Below are 23,081 nucleotides of genomic sequence, written 5' to 3' on the forward strand. Positions count from 1 at the left end.
ATTGCATGGTGGAAAATAGAGTTCCCTATTAAACCGTCGCAGACGCAGGTTGTCGAATGCGTCTTTGTCGAACAGAAAGAATTAGTTTGGCTACTTTGCCTTTTCGGCACTGTAGTGTGATCTCGGAGTTGATATATTTAAGTAGGGGGGTGTGGGGAGCACAGCTCCCCATGTTGGGGGGGGGTCTGTGGGGGACGAAGCAAGTTAAGTAATGTTTTACTGTTTTTTTTTTTGTTTGTTTGATTTTTTTTTGTTTCAGAACAGTGATTGTTTTCCATTGGAAAATAATCACTTTTCTGAAGTTTTGATGTTGTAAGCTTTCACTTACATGGGGTTGATTATTTGTTGTTCGCTCTCCTGAGCATGCGATATGATAATATAGACCCGAAAATAGCAGTAGATATGCGCTCCATTCTGTAACCCAATAGTGTCATTCATGCACTCCCACCATTCCCCCAGTGATGTGACTAATTACAAAATCCAAGGAACAATATATTGATGGCTGAAAATGGTACAGTTGCAGGCTTTTGGCTCCCTAATAGTTCAGAAATCTCTTCCAGTATACGCTGAACAATCAATATTTCGTCTTGGCTGTCAGAAGTCACTGAAGCTGCCAGGAAACCTTCCACCCAACTTATCTACTCTGCTAGGTAGAAGTGGTTATCTACTTTGGGTGAAATGTATCCTATAACCCCCAGTAAGTCAGTATTGAGGTGCTCTTGACATAATTAAGGCCTCATGTGGTTAAGGCCATAACTGTTCTGAAGCCAAGCAGCTTGTGCAAGAGTTCTGTATCTCTGTTAAAGTTTGAAGAATACCTTGCCGCCTTGGGATTTCAGTTTCAGGAATGACATTGTTTAGCAGCACTGAGATTTGCCTCAAAGAAAGTGCTTTTCTTGCTGGCTATCACCTCAGTCTGCAGGATATCAGACCTTCAGGCTCTTACCTATAGGAAGCCATATATCATCTTTCACAAAAATTGTATTTCCCTTAGGACTAACCCACATTTCCTCCTGAAAGCAGTGTCAAAATTGTCCTGAAACCAATATACCAATTTTCTTTGCAAGAAAACAATCCCAAGGAGAAAGTAACCCTTCTCACCCTGGACACCCATTTTTAGAGTCTACATGAAACAAGTGCATAAGTTTTGGAAATCAGAATAGATGCTCATGTTCTGATATCCTACAGGCTGAGGTGATAGACAACAGGAAAATCATTTGCTGTGAGGCAAACTTCAGTCCTACTGAACAATGTCATTCCTGAAATTCAGGAATATAATATCACAGGGCATTACGCATCACCTTACCCATGCACCTGTTTCATGTAGAACTAAAGCCCTTTCCAAGTGGATTCCACATTGCATTATTTGTTTCCATTATGTAGTGAACCACTCAACCAAGACTGTGAATGTTTTCATTGTTAGGTTCAGAGATGACCCCTTTGCAGGCATTTGTGGTGTGGCCACATGATTATCATGTCACCAAACATCATTATTTAGACCCTGCTTCCTGCAGTCAGGTCCTTATGATAGCTCAGCACTTGATGACTCTGCCTTCTAAGCACTTTCATTTTGCTGTTTATTTTGTTCTACTACTCTGGCATCCTTAAGGCTTCCCCATTGTCAGATATAACAGGATATGTTCTTACCATATCAGTTGCTCTACAGTGGCTATTTCTGGGTGAGGGATAACATTCTCCTGCTTGCTGTGATTGGATGGTCCGCTCCTTCCAGCATTCCCTACATTTTATTTATATGTCCTTGTTAACACTGCTGTTGACAAACATTCATCTTTTTAATAAACTTGCTGAAAGTGGCTGACTGCAGTGTTTGGAAAATGTTTTATGGGCTAGATTTACTCTCATGGGATGTGGCATGTGACATTAAAACATACAGTTGGTATAGAGTATGCACAATTTTATTATAGGACTACCCAGCTGAACAGGGAGGACCCATTAAAACTGTAATGTGAGAAACAACATAAGAATTGAAGAGCAATTAGAAACTCAATAAGGAAAATGCCTATTTTGTATCCAAATGTAATGCCATTTCAGATCACATTGCTTCTATAATTAATGACAACAGAAAATATTTACTATAGGATGAACATTTAATCCAGTGACTGATTTTCATCTCTCTAATTTCTTTTATGAAAGGAAAGAATGTAAGTTAGTTGTTTAATACATTTCATCAGACCGACTGAGAATCCCAATGTAAGTATGGGAACACAAGGTGGCTGGAGTCACTATTATATTTGTCAGTTTATTTGTCCTGTGTTTTCCAAAATTACTTGCATTGCACTGTCAGTGCTGGGATTTTTTTCTTGTAAAACAGTATCAGTAGTTTATGCCCTGACATGTCCCTGTGACTTGTGTTACATTAGCGAAACAATAATGAAGTTTTAGCTTATAATACAGGGACATGTCAAGGAGATTACAAAAACATATGTCTGACAGCCCATTAGTTTCTCATTCTAGTTAAATTCATTATGGCAAAGTAGGTTGTTTAAGTTGCAATACTTTAACAAGTTGTCACTTCTAAAAGGGATGGTATGTCTATAAAAGGTAGATTACCCTGTAAAGAATGTATTTATATTGTGAAATATGGCACATTGAGACCTAAAGGTCTAAATATTGAATGCAGTAGAAAAGCACTGATTGAAGATATTTAATTAATCATTTAATTGCAATATTCAGTTGACTGGCTTCTGCTGTTTTAAACTTCCATTTATAGTTGGTGTTACCTGTTCTATTCTATTTAACTCTTTTGAAGGCTTGTGTGAGGTGCTTACAGAGTATTTTAGAATGGCCTTGGGATATTTTTTTTTTAGTTTTTGTCACTGACCTTAATATTTTTTGAGTTTTTCCTCTTTATTTTTCTTAAGGTCCCTTAAGGTCGTATTACTTGGCATTCAGCTGAGAACTAAAAACAAAAACCTCCAAATGAAAACAATAATGAAGCAGGTAACCAGGCTCCACACAAATATTGAATAAATTAATTTAGTAATGCTTTGCATTTAATTAAAGGTTTGCAGAGCTGACATGTTACATTTGTGACATTAAATGTTCTTAAGTGTAAACATTCAAATAATACATTTTCATACAATATTTAAATTGTGTACATTTCAAAAATAGCATATTAACACCCCTAGTATTGCTGCCAAAATGTATAAATGTGTTTTAATAAAATATTCTGACAGCTTTTACACATTTTACAATATAACATGTCAGATCTGTACCAGCATGGTAAGATCATTACAGTGTACTACTGTATGTGCTACAACGTTGTTTTTAAATTAGATATTTTACATTGGAGACACTATAAAATAAAACAAGACATACATCAAAGCTATAGACTGTCAGGAAAATTGGAATGTTACATGCATTTCAGATGCAGATTTTTAATGCCAAGAAAGATAAGCACCACCTTTAAGGTTGCTGTCGTAGCTTGCTACAGTGTATTCTAGTGTCAGATATGCTGGAACAAGTCAGGTACCACAAAACGTAAGGAATGGTCAGGCAGCCAAAGTAGCGTGAAAGAGCTACACGTTGAAGCAGCAGTGCCTTGTGTGGAAATCCATACCTCACATATTCAGTAATTATAACCCAAGGCCATAATGCAACAAGAAGTCAAAAGAGCGCAAGCACGGTAATGGAGATGATACCTTTTTCACCATTAATGCCATTTACAAACATACACAAGTTCCGGCAAGTAGAAAACGGGAACAGGTTCTCTGTGCTATGGCTGTCACTGGGGTTATCTGGCACTGACATTACCGTGCGTAGTTTTATGATGGGACTGAGAAGAGGAGGAATGGGAACTTTCACTGGAGCTACTGCATGACTCTGTTCTTGTGCTGTTTTTTTCATCTTTCTCCTCTTTGCTAAAGGAGCTTTATCCACATCCTGAAGGTAAAATCCCTCTCTCTTGTGTTTGTTAAATGAGTGAAATGTTGCTTTGATGTATGACTGTACAGAAGCTCCTGAAGTACCCAGTACATCTCGAGTCATCAAAGGATTAGAAGAAAGTTTGCTGCTGCCCTGCAGTCATTCACTGTATCTCAGGCTTGACATTTTAATTCTTTTATTTGGATCCACAGTAGGAAGTCCTTGATTTAATTCCTTAGCTTCTTGCGAAACACTCTTCCAGGCCTCTCCATTAAAAGAAAAATCCCCTTCTATTTTCTTCATTATCTGTTTAGCACTCACTTGTGTAAATACTCTTCTGCGTATATGTTGGAAGGGCACCTGCCCCGAAAGCATTGTATACAGAATGACTCCTAGGCTACACACGTCACAGGACTCATCATAGCCATCATGTTTCAACAGCTCAGGGGCAGCACAATGAAGGGTGAAACAAGGAGTTTTTAGAGGCTGATTATCAGGAGATTTTAATCGAAAACCAAAACCAAAATCAATAACTTTCATTTCTGAATTATCTCCTTCATCTGTGAATAGTAAATTCTCAGATTTAAGGTCTCTGTGAACTACCCCAACATCATGCATATGGCTTACAGCAAAGACAAGTTTCCTCATGATATGCCTGGCCTCTCTCTCTCTGAAATGTTTCTTCTTTCGAATGTGCTCCAGTAACTCCCCACCTTTCAGTACTCCATCACCAGAAATGTATGCAGCTTATGATCCTCAGTATGAATCAGTGTTTATAGAAACAACATTATTTTCAGGTTCTGATAGCAGTATAATTTCAGATTTAAATGACCTGATCGTGATAAACATCATGGAGCTTCACGATATTAGGATGTCCTTCACAGAGTTTTAGTGCTGCAATTTCCCTTTGTGTATTAGCTTCCATTCTTCTGTTGATGATTTTAACTGCAAATTCCTTCTCCAAAGGGAAACTCTTTCATATCCAGCTTGTAATGATGATAACATGGAGAATCCTTCAGCACTACACTCCTGGCAACAGCAATAACTCCTGGTCGATCTACTCCTTCATTTAGCTGAACAGGGTCAGTCATAACTGCATTATGCTTGAATAGAATGGAAGGTGCAATAAGAGTACCCCTGAAATATTATCTCAGAATTCTGAGGCAAGGTGGCAGGAGAATAGGATGGATCCATTTCAGTAAACTCCTCTGCAAAATTACTAACATCCAATTCATCTTGGATTATTGCTTTAAAAGGAGCTTTCAACTTTTTGGCAGCCAAGGCATCCCAGTTTACTTTCTGGAAAAAGGGATAGCTCTTGACTTCTTCACTGTCACTTGGACCACAACCAAGCCTCTTTCTTGGGTCTTTTATCAAAAGGCGCTGAATTATGTCTTTAGCTATGGGTCCTACCTCTGGAGGATAAGGAGGTTCATTTTTAAATATTCGTTTGGAGATCTCAGTCTGAGAATTTTCCTCTCCCTCTACAGTAAAAGGTGATGCCCCTGTTAAAAGTTCATACATTAAAACACCAAGGCTCCATCAGTCACCTGCCCAATCATGTCTGCATCTCCTCCTCTGACACAGCTTCAGCTGTTACAGTAAAATTCACATATTCTTGCATGTTTGCATTATGGATGGTAATCCCAATAATATCTAATCCAAACCATTTATTTACTGCCAAATACTTCCTTTCAAAATTTCTTCTGTCATACATGGGATCACCTTCAAGTGGAAGTCAAGTTTATCTTTTCTCTGTGCTTAAACAATATCTCTTCATTTTCATGTGTCTACAAGTCATTCATGCAATTTCTTACATGTTACTGTTTTTGTAATAATTTTACTTAACACTGGATAAAATCTCTGATGTCTGAATTATATGACATGCTTCTATTTTTTTTCTTACTTATTTGCTTAAACTGGATGTAATATATTAATTCTGTATTGTATACTTGATTTTGTTGGACTTTTTCTCCTCAGGTCTCTGTTGAAATTGACAAATAACCCCAATAACGCAGTCATATTTTCCCAATAAATGAATACAAATCAATAAAAAATTTGCATGGCATACCACTAAACTGTACAGATTTTTGCCTCATATTTTTGATCTATTCCTTATAAAGATTGTGCTTTTTTGACTAATCACTGGGACAATCTAAGGATTAAAGTCACTAAATAATGACATGCATTTGAGTTTCAGACTTCATATCCTTCAGAAAATGCATGCTAATGCAAACCTGTTATTCTAGCAACTTTCTATGTTTATAAAAGGAATATTTTAAATGTGTCCCTATGATTGGGACTTTGTCCCCCCACTTTGTCAGGCTTTGTGCAGATTTCTTGCACTAAGAGGTTGAGAGGTATGTTGCAGGGAGCTGCGTATCCAGTAGTTTGGGATAAACTGGTAAGCTGCAAGGCTACGCTTTCTCTCCTACTGTGACACGTTGCACTACAACATAACAGTTGGTGCAGGGTATGCACATCTTAAACACAGAGGCTTACGATACAAATGCCAGACTGGAGAGGACTACATAATAAATCTAGATGAAAAGCCACAAAGGATGATCCTATCACAGAACAATTGATACTGTAGGAATTTATGTAATATTTTTGGTGAACGTCTCTACTTTACCAGTGCTGTGTATTTTAAATGGCCATATTCAAATATGGTCAGAAAATTGGAGACGCATTATATGACATCACAGGCTCAGTCAGTGCAAGACCAGGATGTGAGATGGAGTATCATGAGAACAGTGCCTCCTCCCACCTAATAAATCAAGAAGGTTGGGCTGTACCTTCATGGACAGCAGCATATAATAGTTCCACATACATACAAATATATATATATATATATATATATATATATATATATATATATATATATATATATATATTATAATCAAAACTTGGAAACTGCATCAGTCAACTGGCATGTGGTCGACCTGCAGTTTTCAAGTCAGCAGAATGTCAAGCCAAAATTGGTTAACTGCATTCCAGCGAATGGGTAGTGTAGTTATAGCATTTGGGTTTGACATTGTGCAGGGAGGTCATGGTTCAGTCAGGAACAGGGAATTAGCCCATTTCCTCACTGTAGTGCAATCTCGGAATTGGTATATTTAATGTGCAGGGGGTGTGGGGGTGCAGGGGCTTAGCCTCCCTGCAAAATAGTACAATTAAGGTACTGTTCACTGTAGAGAGTAATGGCACATTAATGTGCTTAGCATGGGTGAAAGACGGCACCTACTGCTATGTCGAACTCATCAAACCAGGGATTTTGGTTATGTCATTTCCGACATTCTGCCTTTTAGACATTTCAGAATTCAAGATTTCACATTGCCGTTGTGAGCATTCGACTGGCCTATTTTCCAGATTATGATAGTAAACGTATATATAATATGTGTGTGTGTGTGTGTGTGTGTGTGTGTGTGTGTGTGTGTGTGTGTATATATATACATACATATATATATATATATATATATATATATATATATATATATATATATGACATAAAGCTGGCAGAAAAATGGTCTGACATAATACATGTATATAATGTCACAGGGCATCACCTTACATACTCTGGTATTCAACTACAAGTAATGAACCTCTAACACAATAAACAAACAGCTTGTACAAATGGAATGAAAAAAAAAATCAGTCACTGAACTGGAGGGCTAACAGTACAATACCTGGCATACACAGCTACTACTGGAGTTCCATACATTCTGTATATGTCAGTAATGTTGGAAACTACAAAGGTCATCTGTCATACAAGATTACAAAAGTAACCCAAGCAAGCCCCTGCCACTGACCCCAAATTCTACAGGAAATACAGGAAACCAAATCATAATGCCACAATAGCCATGACACAATCAAGGCATGCTGCTGCAGGGTGCTTTACATACCTGTGGCAGGCTCATTATAATGTCATGTTTCATATATGAGAGACAGAACACCTAAGATAGCAGATAGCAGACTGCACACCAGCCATGGATTTGATGCATATACCGCAGTAAAACACAGTTGTGCATCAGGGTGGGTTTACTCCAAGTATAATCGCATGACCAATCCTACTACTGAAGCACATGTAGAGCCTAGCACTAGCACCCAAACATAAACTTCTAACAGATGTAATAAAAAATATTTACAGGGATATTATAGCAATTAAGTGTAACACCTTCAGTAGTGTTGTACAAAAATAAGTACAGTTATTAAATAAAATAGAACACCTGCATCAATTTGGAAACATAGGGCTATTCACTCCCTTTAAAACTGCAAAACCCTAGTATGCATTCCCCAGAACTGTTGTATAGAGATACAAACAGAAACAGCAAATACTTGCAGTGACATGCAGTTCATAACAGACTGCTTTAACCATTCAGCACTATCAGTTACACTACTGTGGTCTAAAAAAAGACAGCACATCAAAAAGGTCATGACAGGGCATGAGTTCAGCAGAGATATTTTGGTACAGTACTACCTTCCACATTCATATTATGCTGGGTAGCTTTTTACCATTGTTTTGCATTGGCTAATTGAATACTGTCTTTGCACCCATGTACACTGTGTAACCCTCAGGCACAGTGCTGTACAGATTAGGACAGCAGCAGTGCGATATTTCACACTATTCACATTTCCATATTTTGTAACCAACTCGGTTAACAATGACCTGACTGACACTTCATTAACTATGAATAACAAGGCTGCATAATGAGGAAGTTCCTGGATCTGAGGCTTAGTTAATAGAAGAAAGCTTTTCAAGCAGCACTCCAGAGGGGATTTATTCAGAATCAGACTTTTCTATACAAGAGTTCCTTTGTTATGTTATGAATGACACATTATGCTCTGTACACTACAAAATGAAGGACATGTTAATAGTAGTATGATGTAAGACAAAATAAGCATTGAAGAGATGCTGAAATATAGTACTAATGTGGGCATGTCTTTTATCTATTTAATGTTTTCCTTTTACTTCTTATTTCTAATCCTTGTCAGTATGCAAACTACACTCTTTCTGATCCCCAATTATATTTGGCCCTCTGTCCCTCCTTATCGGCATCCCTACAGGGCTCTTTCTGATGGTGTCTGGCAATTAATTTGATATTAGGACCAATGCTCCCATTAGCTTTCCACCTCTGCCTGTTTCTATCAGTATTCCTGCCACCCATTTCCTGATCTCCCATTAGCCTTTCCCCCTCAATCCTTACCTACCAGATTCTCTACAATACTCTTTCTGATGGTGGATGACATTTATTTTGATATTAAGATCAGTGACCCCATTAGCTTTCCACCTCTGCCCCTCCCTGTAACTATCCTTACCAAATTATTTCTGCTAGTGGCTGGTCCTTATTTGACATTAGGACCAGTGCCCTATTACCTTTCCTCTTCTGCCTCTCTCTACCAGTATCCCTACAAGACTATTTCTTGTCTTGTGTGGCTCACATGACTTTCTTCCATTTCTCTTTATATAAAAATAATTTTTTGTACTCCTTGCTTTCTGTTGATCAGCAGCCTCCACCACGGCCAGTCAGCCCATTCGTACCTCATCAGTGGAACAAGGACCGCCCTCAGGTTTGGTTTGTGGTTTTCTTCATTAGTGTTCCCATCTGTAACACATGCACTGATTAAGAGGAGATGAGAAGTCTACATTAGAATTAGAGTGGAGGACATAACCTCACTTCCGCAAGGGTTGTTCCCTATAGGCATTCCTGTATCACCCCCAGAGGTACGATCTTTGTTAGCCCTATCTATGAGGGATATGGATGCTAAACTGGGAATGAATTTGTGCTTACCAATCCAGTCATCCAAATTACATTTGAATAAAGGTATTCTCTGTGATACATACCTGTCCCTCCAACACATTCTATTTATGTTTCAGAAGGGATTGAGATCCCCTGAGGGATGTTCCTGCTACCATTAGACTTGCTAATGTGTAATATGTTTGACAGGATTGGGTCTGCAGAGCCCCTGTGCACAAGACAGAGGTTGCCTTTTTGTAGTCTGTATGATATTGAGAAAAAGGAAAAGACTTTGAGATGGTATGCATAGTTTTTATGATGCAGGTTCTTGATTTTGTTAGTGAGACAGCATTGTGGTCACTCTAGCTGTGGCAAGTGTTTGGACACGTATATGCCAAATGTGGCATTATATTCAATGATTGGCCTGAGTACAGTGTGATCAGTACATGGACCTGGATGCCATACCTTTAGGTATAAACTGTGGGATAAAGAAGGACTTCCTTAAAATAGTGGACACATGGTGATCAAAGTACAGTTCATTGTCGACACAGATTACCAGATCTTTGATTACCAAATCAACTTTAAGAGGAGCATTGTCAATGTATTAGTTACAAGGAAGCTATGCTTACCAATGGATAAAACTATATGTTTCTTGGCATTTATTTATTTGTTTATTGCATTTGTTGACCAAGAAAATCCAAATGGATACAGAGACCCTTTTTCAGTGGCAGCCCAGGGAGAAAAGCTCCAGATGATACATATTAGATAAAGATTTATACATAGCGTAGAAAAAAATCAACATTTTGAAAGTGTATACATAGTCTAGTTAATAAAGACATTTTATAAAAGTTTATGCATGGTATGGAAAAGTCAATCAATAGTATTTTGAAACGTCTTGCATAGTAATGGAGTCATTGCAGGTAGTACAATAAGGCACAGATACATATTATTGTTATGAGAACAGGATGAGCAGTGGGAAAGTGGTTGGCAGCTGTCAGTCATGGGTGGTGGGCAGAGTATAGTGAAGAAAGCTGTGAGAAAGGGATGAGAAGGAAGTGCTCGTAGGGTAGGAAGACGTGTGGAATTAGGGTTGCTCTAGGGGTACTTATCTGGTTTTAGTGCAGAGGCAGGGGCAGAGATTCTGTAGGTGTGACATTAGCTTCTGTTTGAAATGTTTGAGATGTTCTATTTTCAGAGTGAGAGGTATGGTGTTCCATGGTGTGGTGAGATAGTAGATTGAGACTAGACTGTCACCAGCTGAATAGTTAGATCTAATGATATGGAGAAGTATCATTTGGGGTGAGCGAATGGGGTCTACTTGGTTTGTATGGCTGGATTGCAGTTGACAGAGGTGGACAGTTTGTAGATTTATAGATAAGGTTATGAGTAGTTGCAAGCTGGGAGTAAGATAGTAAGTGGTGTAGTTCGAGTCAGTTTAGTTCTTTGAGTGCTTAGGTAGTGGTGGAATTTTTGTGGGTGATTTGCTGAAAATATTGCTACTTTGTGATAGCATCATTCAGGCGCTGAGAGCTGAGAGACCTATACGTTTGCGAAAATAAGGAGGGAGCAGAGATGTGTTGGGTGTAGTAGGGTAAAGGCTAAGTGTTTTCTGGTTTGGTCAGTGAGGACATTATTGACACTGTATAGGGAACCCAATTAATTTCTTTTGAGTTTCATTTACTGTATAATATGAAGAGAGGGTTTCTGGAATCAGAGACTCTTGGGGTAAAGAAAATACATTTTCTTTTTTTAGGGTTAGCAAAAGGTGTGAGTTTGTTAGCCAGGCTTCAATGGATGAGAAGAATTTTTGAGTGATTTGTTGCAGGTTGTTATGGTCTTGGGCACTACATATGAGGGTGGTATCAGCATAAAGAATTATCCTGGCTGATTTGAAGGCTTCTAGGAGGTTATTAATGTAGACATTGAAAAGAATGGAACTACAATTTAAATGGACCCTTGGGGAAACTGGGAGGAAAGGGCCTGTGATCTGTTAGCATGAGAGCTGTTAAACCATGTGGTGGAGGTTTCATCAAATCCTAGAGTTGAGAGATTTTATTGAGGATGGGGTGTAAAACTGTGTTGAAGGCTTTGGAAAGGTCTAGAAAGAAGGCAGATAATTGCCTTCCTTCATTCCTCTGGGTATTTACAGAATTAGTGAAATATAAGAGGGTTGTAGTAGTACTATGATGGGGGCACAAGCAGTGTTGGAGGGTAGAGGATGTTACTTTTGGTGAGATATTGATGGAGCTGGGATTTACTGCATTTTTCAAGCATTTTAGATAAGGGGGACAGGATAGCAATAAAGTGGTAGTTACTAAGTTCTGTATTATCTCCACCTTTATGTAGTGGCAGGATATACATTTTTTCCAAAGTGTTGGGACATATGCTTCTGTGATAGAGTGGTTTATGAACATGAAAATGGGATAGGCTATAGCCTTGGGAACCATTTTTAGACATTCAGAGAGGAGACTGTCAGGTGCTAGGATGCTGGGTTTTAGTTTAGAGAAGTATGGTTGAGGTAGGAATTGGATGTAATGAAACGAGGGCAGCATAGCAGGTGTTGCTGGGGATGGAGAGGCTGGTGGGAAGAGTGTGGTGTTACTGAGTTTATGAAGTGCATGGCAGTGTATTCTGTAGTGTTGGGCACCACAGTTTCAGGTTGGGTGGCATGCATGGTTTGAGGAATTTGTTAGTAGTTGACCAGAATATTTTAATTTTAGTCAATGGTTTTGACACCAGCTATTTGTTTGGGTAAGGCTCTCTTGGGGGATTTTTATGATTGCACCAAGTTTCCAGTCAGCTATGAACTTGGTTATCCAAAAAGTCTTTTAACATTGGCTTTGATATCCAAAAAGTAAACAGGAGTGGCCCAAGGAATGAACCTTGGGATATACCATTATGATAATTTCCATAATGTTACATATAAGGCTTGTCTGGCCTATGGGTCTATAATTACCCAGGTATGTTGATGCCCTACCTTTGTGCAAGGGGTTCACTGCTTCTGCTGTCCTCTATTCATCTATCATGAAACCTGTTTGGAGGCTGATATTCACTAACACCTGTAGGTGACCTAACTAGGCCTGTTTTAGACTGAAGAGTAGGCAGCCCACTATGTTATCCGGCCCCATAACACTAGTTCTTGGCCTTGGATAGCACCTTTATGATTTGCTCTTGGGAGATTTGAGGAGGGGCTGCAGATCCAGATATATGATCCTGGATTGTAGGATAGGAAAGGGGGTTGAAATTTGCACATTTGTCAGTGGGAAGATTGGCTATGTCCTCTTTGTCTGAGTATATTGTATCCTTTTCTATTTGCTCTGAGCTGTGCTGGGCATTATTTCTGACATTTCTAACATAGTAAAAGATGGCTTTATGGTTATCTTTTCCATGTATGGCTAATTTTACCTCATATCTGGCTTTGGTTGATTTGATCAGGGTCCAAAGTTCCAAGTTAAGTTTAGCAAAAGTTTTATTGGCATCCTGAGAGTTGAATTTACTTTTGCACACAATGAGTTTTTTCTTTAATTATAGAGCCTGTTTATGTTAGGGTTCAGTGATAGTAGTTTATTTTTAAATTTGGTGTTGTACTTACTTCTGAGGGGAAAGATGCATCATGTGCATAGAAACTGGCAGTAAAGGATTGTGCATAAGTAGTGTGGTCATCAAGATGGAAGGAGCTTTTTAATTTAGCCAGGTCATCACTCAGTGTTAGTAAATTAGGATTGGCATGATCTCCGATTAAAGAGGTATTGGATAATGCTTCTGGCTTCAGGTTTAAGGTGAATGTGACTAGTCTGGGGTTCAGTTTGGCCATGGAGGAAGCTATAATTGATTGGGAGCAAAGCTGCTCCATATTGGTATGGAACAAGTCAAGGATTTTTTCTCCCTATTTGAGGTGTGGCCTAACTGGTTCAGCGAATTTGCATATGAGATGAAATCCCAACATCTCTGGACATACTTGTTTGAGTATGTGGAAGTCTTCCAGTCAATGGTGGGATAGTTTAAGTCTAAGAGAATGGAGTTTGTCTTAATGCATACTAACTCCATACTGGTTTGATAGGAGGTATAGGCTAAGAGGGGACACAGAGGGTGTCCTATTGTAATCTAAGATATTATAATGGGTTTTGTTAATAATAAGTTGGAAATGAAGTTGTTCCAGGTCATTATCTTGTCTAAAGAATTGGGAGGTGAAATAGCTTTTTCAAACTATGGAGACACTGCCACCTTTAGTGCTTTTATCTAATGGTGTGGACCTGAATGTCTGGTAGGCATTGAAATTCTTCACTGATGGAGTATTGTCATTGGTACTGAGCCAGGTCTATGTGATATACATATATCAGTTATTTCCAGGATAAGGAGTGCTTGAGGGCAGTGGAGCATTTTGTTAAACAGCAATACCTTTATACTATAAAGAGTGTGTTTTGTTATGTTAGAAGTTTTAGAAAACTGACATTGCCTAAAAAGGGTATTATAGGGGTACACTTGGATTTAGCCAGTGTATGAAAGCCTTGATGGGAATAGGCATGGGCCATATCTGGCAAAGCAGTTTGGATGCCCAGCATCCCCTCCCAAGCTGACATATATTGTACCCTCTTAGAATGACACCAAAAGCTAAGCCGATTGCTAAAGTCAATAATCTTTGTTCGTATTGCTACATCATTCTTGATGATGGTAGAATAGTGCTCAAGGTTAGAGTCACACCTGCCTCAGACACATATTCCAGGAACTCCATCACGTCTCTCTTCATATCATCCTGCGAGGTACAACTCAAGTCATTTACACCCATGTGCACTATGTTGGTGTACTTTTGGTACAAAGAATTGACAGAAAGCATAATTTAGTGAATCTTGTCAACTGATTGTAACTGACAGTGACTATCCTCTTGCAGAGCATGGTGAGTGGCACATCTGTGTGTCTCACTTTGGAGTTGCCTATGACTGGGATCATCATCAACCCACTTTTCCCCATTTTCTACATGGGGTTGGGTTGTCATGTCAGCTATCACCATCTCTCTCTCTATTCAGTGCCACTCTCCTACCTTCTTTAAATATTCAGGCCTAACTGTCACACGTCTTCTCTCACACAATCCATCCACCTCTTTGCCATTGTTTACTCTTGCCTTCTTCTGGTCTGTCCCAAATTTTTTTCACCAGATTGTCTTCTGCTATTCTGCACATGTACCCAACACATTGTAATCTCTTCTCATTGACATTTTCTGCAGTTAGAGCTACTTTGGCTTTTGTTCTTATCTTCTGATTTCTTTGTCTGTCCCACAGTGTGTATCCTACTACATGTCTCAGGCACAACATCTGTATCACATCTAGTTTCCTGAACTGCACTGTCTTTACTGCCCAGGTTCCTGTGCCCTACAGTAGTACTGTGTGCACAACTGTTTTTTCAGCTTACTTTTCAGCTTCTTTGGCATCCTTCTGTTATATACTATACCTGACACTCTGTGCCAGATGGTTGCAGCCCCTCTGATTCTACCTTTGAACTCCTCATTCAGACTCCCCTTCTCCTCAACCACCACTCCTAGAAACCTGAAGCTGTTAGCCTGTTCAACTATTTTCCCTTCTCTCTCAATTCTTAGCTTTTTCTGATTTCCCCTATTTGTAGCCAATATAACTGTCTTGTCTGTACTTAATTTCATTCCACGTGCCTTTAGTTTTGCGTTTCATGATCCTATCCTTTGCTGAAGTTCTTGTTCAGAGCCTGCCTATAATGCCACATCATCTACATACAACAACAGCTGAAACCTGATGCACATCCAGTCCCAGTGGGAACCCCTCTGTGAGACTGAACACTGTTCGGATTTGAGTCATCAGGTCTGTGTACATAGCTTGCACTAATTCTACCAATGTTTCTGGGACATTAAACCACTGCAGGACTGCCCAATTCAGCTTTCTTGGGACATTGTCATAGGTTCATAGGTGTGTACTTTACAAGCCTAGCCCAAAAAATTGCCCGGGCACCATGCCACCCAATGTTAGTTCACAGTGCCCCTATCCAGTAGGGCAACTGGAGTGATCCCTGAGATGAACTTTCTGTTACCCAGCGACTTGTCAAGATTTCTCTTAAGAGGGCCAGCGAGGTGCTCTGCTTGACATAAATGGGAAGCTTATTCCAGAGTATGGGCAGTCTTTCCCTCCAGCACGTTCTGTTAATTGTGGTAATGAGGTTGTGATCTCTGGAGCATGTGGCGTAGGAGGATTGGGATTTCTTTAGGTGTAGCATTTCAAGTAGGGGGTGGGTCAGACATGGCTTTGTAGGTCAAGCAGAGATGACCTCTAAGTAGACAATAAGATACTAAGAACAGCTGAAGTTTCTTGAGTCTGTCCATGTAAGACATGTGTTTAAGGCCTAGGATCCTTTTTGTGAGGTACTTTTGTGGCCTCTCCAGCTGTTGTAGGTGTCTGATCAGGCACATGCCAAACAGGGCATTATATTCGATGATTGGTCTAATGAGGGATGAGTAGAAAAGAATGATGACATGTTTCTACCTGGATGCGAACCTTTGTTTATAAGATGTGCCATATTCAAAGACTTTCTGACCACAGTGGCAATATGGTGGTCGAAGGTGAGGTCGCTGTCAACCTGGGTGCCCAGATTTCTTATGGCCCCTTCAGTGTTCAGTGGGCTCCCATCAACATGGTAATTCATGGGAACTGAGTTTTTTCCAAAGGGGATAACGCATTTTTTGGCATTAAGCTTCATGCCATAGTTCCGACACCAATCATTGGTCTCAGAGAGGTGCTTTTGTAGGATGTCTGCATCACTTGTGGAGTTGATAATGACTCCTACCTTGCAGTCATCAGAGAACTTGGTTATCTAGAGTCCTTCTGTGTTGGCCTGGACTTCTGAGAAGTAAATGCCAAACAGGAGAGGACCCAGGACCGAGCCCTGTGGGACTTCACTCATGACTGGTCGACAGTCTGACTTGGAATCCACAACTTTCACTTGGTGGGTCCTGTCTGTGAGCCAATTTGCAACCCACGTAGTGATGTAAGGATTAATGCCTAGTTTGGTGAGTTTATCAATGATACCCGAGTGGGGAATGGTATCAAAGGCCTTGACCAGGTCGCGGTAGGCTGCATGCACTGCCTTACCCTCATCCACAGCCTTGGCGACTGCCTTGAAGAAGTCAACCAGGTTAAGCAAGCAGGATCTCCCCTTGACAAAGCCAAACTGTGTGGGGTCAAGAGTTTGGAGATTGCCTATATCTTTGCTAAGCAGGTCCATGATGATGCGCTCCATAGCTTTGCATACCAGACTCATCAGGTTAATGGGGTGTTAGTTCCCAGGGTCTGTAGTTGCTCCCCCTTTATAGAGCAGGATGACTGTATCAGTGCACCATTCATTAGGGACATAGCCTGAGGTAAGGCTGTGATTGAACAGGGCACACAGATGTGGTGCCAGTTCATTTTGTAGCTCATGTAGGATGCAGCCAGTGATATTATCAGGTTCCATGGATGCTGTATTCTTGGCTTTGGACAATGCAGCTTTTACCTGTGCTAAAGAAATGGTGGGTACCAGGCTTTCTTCTGGTATTGTGATAGGGCCCTTGGGGGGGGGGGGGGCTAAAGTTGGCACTGAATCTGTTGGCCAGTATGTTGGCTATATCTATTGGCTCAGTATAGGAGTTGCCATTCTGCAATAACTCAGAGCAAATCTGGGTATTGCCTTGGAGTTTTTGATATAGCCATAGAAGGCTTTGTGGTTGTTTTTGGTGTCAGCCGCAATTCTGCCTTCATAGCTGGCTTTAGAGGATTTGATAAGGGATCTCAGCTTTTTGTTGAGACTGATAAGGGAGAATTTCCTGAAGTGAAATCATTTTTTTCTGCAACAGTTTCTTCCTTCTGCTGTAGTTTATTGATGGCTGGGGACCACCAGCTTGGCTTCCTTTTTTTGGAGGAGAGCGTCTTAGTTCTATTTGGTATGTCAAGGTCCATGAATTTGTATACATGCTCATACAGTGCTTTGGTGTATGGTTCGGCAGTCATGCAGCTATTTTCCATTGGCATGTGTGCCAAGAAGTTAGCCACTTCTGTTTTTAGGAGCCCAAAGTCAGCTTTAGAGAAGTTTTTCAGGGTGGTCACCTTAGCAGGGGGGTGCAGGTGAGATGGAGGTTTTCATGGTAATCAGTTTGTGGTCAGATTTATCCAAGGAAGAATTGACTATAGGTGTGGAGCAATGGTCTCCCATGTTGGTGATAACTAGGTTGAGGATGTTGTTTCCTCTAGTGGGGGTCAGAATGAGCTGGTCCATGGCATTGGAAATGATAAATTCCAGAAAGCGATGGGCCTGTACATTGGTACTTATATAGTTTTCCCAGTTGATGGAAGGGTAGTTCAAGTCACCCAGTATGAGAGTATTGGGTTGGACCTTGATAGATTTCTGGGTGCTTAGGAACTTGGAGTGAGAGTCTAGGGACATGTTTGGGTTCTGTAGCAGGCTATGACATGTAACACCATCTCACCCAGTGTTAGTTGTACCTGAAGTATCTCGGATGCATTATGCTGGACTACCAGCCTAGAGGTGTGTATATCCTTTAAGAATATGGAGACACCACTGACTTTGGAGCTTCTGGCCATATTCTGGGACCGAAAGGTATGGAATGAGTTGTAGCCTGGGAGTGCAGTGGTGTTTTCTGCCTCTTTAAACCAGGTCTCTGTTACAGCACAGATGTTGACATTCTCCATTTTGAGGAGAGCTTCGAGTGAGTGCATCTTGAGATTTAGACTTATAGCATTGAGCAGCATGACCCTCAAATTGCATTTGTTTGTAGCTGTTACAGTGGAATTTTGGTCTTTGAATCACTACCTAAAAAAATCACTATAGGGTTGGCAAGAGCCTTAGCTGGTACCCGGAATCCCAGGGGTGACAGATGCAGGCTGTCTCTGGCAAAGCATTGAGGTCTGTTGATCATGTCATCCCAGGCAGACAGATACTGGATCCCCTTAGAATGACACCAGAAATTGTTGAAGTCAATCATTTTCTGCTTGTACTGTGGTATCATTCTGGGTGATGGTAGAATACTGCTCAGGACTAGGGTCATACCTGCCTGGACCACATAATCCGAGATTTCCATCACGTCTCTTTTCATGTAGTCCAGGGAGGTACATCTCAGGTCATTCACACCCACATGGACAATGACTGAGTCATATTTGTACTTGTTGTGGAGTGACCTGAGTGCATGTATTATGTGGTGGATCCTGGCACCTGGTAGACAACTGACTGTCACATTCTCCTTGTTCACCCTATTGAGTGGGACATCAGTGTGTCTCACAATTGAGTCTCCTATGATTAGTACATTGGGCAAAGTATTTTCCCTTCAGGGCTTAGGTTGAGGGGCAAATTGTGGTGATAAGCTATATGTTCAGGGGGTGGTGTTGTGTTGTGGTGATCGAGTGCATTTCTGTCTTGGGGGTCTCTGTTGTTTGGGTAAATTTTTATTGAGAGCCTCCATGAAGCTGGGTGTATAGTTTGTGTTTCTATGTGTGGGTTGTGATGGTTGGTGTTTTGGAGGGTTGTGTGTTCTATGCAGTGAGTTGCAGGTGTTGACCTTCTCCTCTTGACCAGCTAGTCCGGTCTTAGTTGCAGTGCTTCCACCGCTCTCAGCAGACCTTTCACTAGTGGTGTTCCCCAGGGATCTATCCTTGGGACCCCTACTGTTTGGCATATACTTCTCAGACATCCAGGCAAAGACAAAGGGCCTGTGGCTGACCAGGTTTGTAGATGACTGTAAGTTGGGTGCTGTCATTGACTCCCCAGTTGATGTTAACATACTGCAGGAGGGTCTCACAGCTACATATGACTGGTGCCAAAGTCATGACCTTAAGTTAAATGCAAAAAAATGTATTATACCATTCGGCAAATATATGGCCCCTACTGATTACCACATCAAAGGCAACCCCCTAAGCACACAGCCTGTGGTGAGAGACCTGTGTACTCAGGTTAACAACAATCTCACATTTGACCATCATGTGGCGGTTGTTGTCAGAAAAACCTTTTACTTGGTTCATCTCATAAGTAAAGGGATTGCATCTGGAAAAAGGTTATTATCTGTTCGTACTCCTCCCTCATTAGGCCGATAATTGAGTACAGCACCCCTTTTGGTATGTACTTTTCCAAAGACTTGCACCAGCTGGAAGGGGCACAGAAATACCTTACAAAGAGAATCCATGGCCTCCAACACATATCCTGTATGGACAGGCTTAAATCATTATCACTATACTCAGTATCATACAGATTGCTCAGAGGTGATCTGTGTCTTGCCTACAAGCAATGTCAGACCCTGCCCTACTGGAGATGCTCCATATCCGTAAGTCTAACTCTTCGTGCATTACCCACTTAATAGGCTGAAATCTAATATGCAACATCAACAAAACCTGCTGGAGAGACAGGTTTGTCTCACAGAGGCTGCCCCATCTCTAGAATAGACTTCCCATACATGTCAAACAGAGAGCCTCACTGACTCTCTTCAAATGCAGTCATGATGAATGGATGGGAATCCATAAAATTTGTCCCAGGGGGTCCACCTTTGTCCCTCATTGACAGGGGTGACAGGTGCTAACTAAGGTTTCTTTTTTTTTGGGATAAACTCTTGGCTAGGCTTGTAAGGGCCTGAGAGCCATTAACCTAGTAATCTCCTATGATATAAGCACATCTCTCACATGTATGAGTGTTGGGAGATAGGAGAGGAGAGGTTTGTCTGTGTACATTAGACAGTTACCACACTGTCTCAGAATGTCCAAGTGCACCAGGTTAGCAGGAGAAAGCACAGGAAATTGCCTTACAATCGTAGCAGAAGGGGTGGTCATAACTAATAAGTACTGGTGCTGTTTCTGCATAGGAACAGCTAGTGCTGATAGCACCTAAGTGTGTTACAATAAATGCTACAACAGCCTGTTAAAGTGCTAGCCAATTAAGCTACTTAAAGTGCAAGAAGTAAAAGAACAAGCACGTTCTAAGGGAAAAACTGAAGAGCTGACTTTCTGGCACTGGTAATAGTTTATCTCAGCTGAGCCCCACTCCATGGTGCGCAAACCCATGTAAACATGGGCTTTTAAACCAGAAAGTTGAAAGGGATGAAAAAACTGCCCAAACAGTCAATAAATTACAATTTCTAGGCCAGAAACTGCTCCTCTTGTGGTAGATAGGCTACCTAGTGCTTACCACTCCCACTAATAAGCTAGAAGGCTTCCCTCCAACACAGAAAGGCTTGGGGGGCTCAGAAGCGTACAAACAGTCCTGGATACAGCAAATCTGTATCTGGACCAGACTAATTACAGGCAGAAACGCAGTTAAAACAGCAGCAAAAACAGTTTAAATGCAGTAGAAGCTAGCACAATTGAGTGTGTAGTAATATTAAGGCAAATACAGTTTAAATTAAGGCAGATAAATTAAAAATGACAAAAAAGCAAGTGCGGAGAACAGTATCTCTTTCTCCTTCTTGTTGCTTTTGTAGTCTGCAGGACACCAAAAATGGATCCGCGGAGCTTAAATAACACTTAAAATTTAAACAGACTAAAAACAGCTCTCTCCAAGTCTTGGCATGCCCAGCTGGAGTCTTTCCTCATCTCTAGCCTCTTCTCAACTATCTGTCTCACTGCAAATATTGGGTCAGTTGTGTTGCATCCTGATCTGAATCTGAACTGTTTATCTCCCATATTACTTTCTACTCCTCTGTGTATTCATTTATCACTCACTCTCTCCAGGACTTTTACGCAGTGTGACAGGAGTTTGATACCTCTGTACTGGCTACAGCTGTGAATGTTCCCTTTGTTTTTGAACACTGGCACTAGCAGTCTTATTCTCCAGTCATCTGTGATACATCTTTCTCTCCACACTGCTACAAGTACCCTCAGGAGCCATTTCTCCTCTATTACACCCACCATCTTTATCATAGCTGCTGTGACCTCATCTGAGCCCACTGCTTTCCCTAACTGCATTTTCCTTAGTGCTGTTCTTACTTCCTCTATGGTGGGCTCCTTCTCTTCACTCGTATACTGTGTCTGTGGCAGTACAGCTTCTGTGAAGTTTTATTCATTCAGAAGCTGCTGGAAGTACTCCTTCCATCTGCCTTTGATGTCCTGTGGACTATTGGCATCCCTTTTGAAGGGAGTCTGACTTTCTTCTTTATCTTTCTTGTCTTTGCAACTGGATATAGTTTATTTGTACCATCTACTGTGTCACTTTCCAGAAACTGATAGAGTACCTCTGGTACCTTGTTCTTTGCTATTGCAATCCCCTTCTTAGCCTATTTGTTAGCCAACCAGTATTCCTTCTTAGCCTCATCAGTGTTTTCTATCTCCCACTTTTTCCTGCACTCCATTTTTCTTTTGATGACTTCCTGGACTTATATATTCCACCACCAGCTTTCCTGATGTACCTTATTTCCATACCTGGCTTGGCTGCATACCTGTTCTGTAGTCCTCACACATGCTATTTTGAGGCATTGCCAATCTTCTTCAACTCTACCTATTTCCTCTTTTAGAGGTGCTAGATCCCTGAGTAATTCCTTGAACTGTTGTGCTTTCTTTCCAGTCAATTTTGAGGTCTTCAGCTTTGTCTCTTTTGACCTTAGAAACTTTTCTGACCACTGCTCGCAGCTGATTGTGGCAACCTGTGGTTTATGCTGTGGGCCAACTGTTTCACTGGGGATGACTGCAGTCACGGATTCTACCACAGTGCTTTTCCTTACTAGGAGGAAGTCTACCTGAGATGCATGTTGGTGACTCTTGTATGTGATATTGTGACTGCCTCTGTTTCTGAACCATGTATTGGCTAATATCTATCCATTTACCAGACAGAAGTCTAGAATGGCTTCTTCTTCTTTATTCCTGTTGCTCCACCCATGTCGACCGAGGTAGCCCTCATATCTTGTTCTGTCTGTCCCAGTATTCAGGTCACCCATTATCAACATCAATGCTTGTTGACCTGTTTTATCTAGTTGGTCCTGCAATTGCTGTCTGAATGTACTCGTTTTTTCACTATCATAACTGTGCTGTGGGGCATAGGCTGAGATTATGAACACTACCCTATCATTACACTGGAGTCTGCCATGAGTCTGTCACTAATTCTGATGACATTCCTAATTGATTTCTGAAGCCTCTCCCTCACCATAATTCCCACACCTTTTCTAGCCTGTCTTCCTCCTGAGTAATAGACTCTGGATCCCAAGCCAAGTGGCTTTGCTGCACTGCCCTTCCATCTTGTCTCCTGGATACATAGCCTCCTCCCTACCATCATGCTAAGCCCTTTCAAGCTGCATCCTGTCAGTGAACCTACAATGAGAGCAGCAATATTAATTCATGTTTGGCAGGTTGATTGGTTTTACATCCAGGATTTGCTCAATAGAGCTATCCCAGTTAACCCAGGCTGGGCAACTAGAGCCTGTCCAGCCAGTTGCTTACTGACCCAGGGCTTCTGGGTTTTATGGTGAGCACACACTGGCCAATA

The 23,081-nt window shown here is 40.9% G+C and overlaps 1 pseudogene; it reads right to left on the reverse strand.

Moving 5' to 3' along the window:
* Positions 1–3,754: 3,754 nt before the first annotated feature.
* Positions 3,755–23,081, reverse strand: part of LOC122801176 — a 44,263-nt pseudogene continuing 24,936 nt past the window's right edge.

Source organism: Protopterus annectens, chromosome 1.part0, assembly GCF_019279795.1.
Source record: "Protopterus annectens isolate FY-2018-M chromosome 1.part0, PAN1.0, whole genome shotgun sequence".
In the NCBI taxonomy this organism is placed as follows: domain Eukaryota; kingdom Metazoa; phylum Chordata; order Ceratodontiformes; family Protopteridae; genus Protopterus; species Protopterus annectens.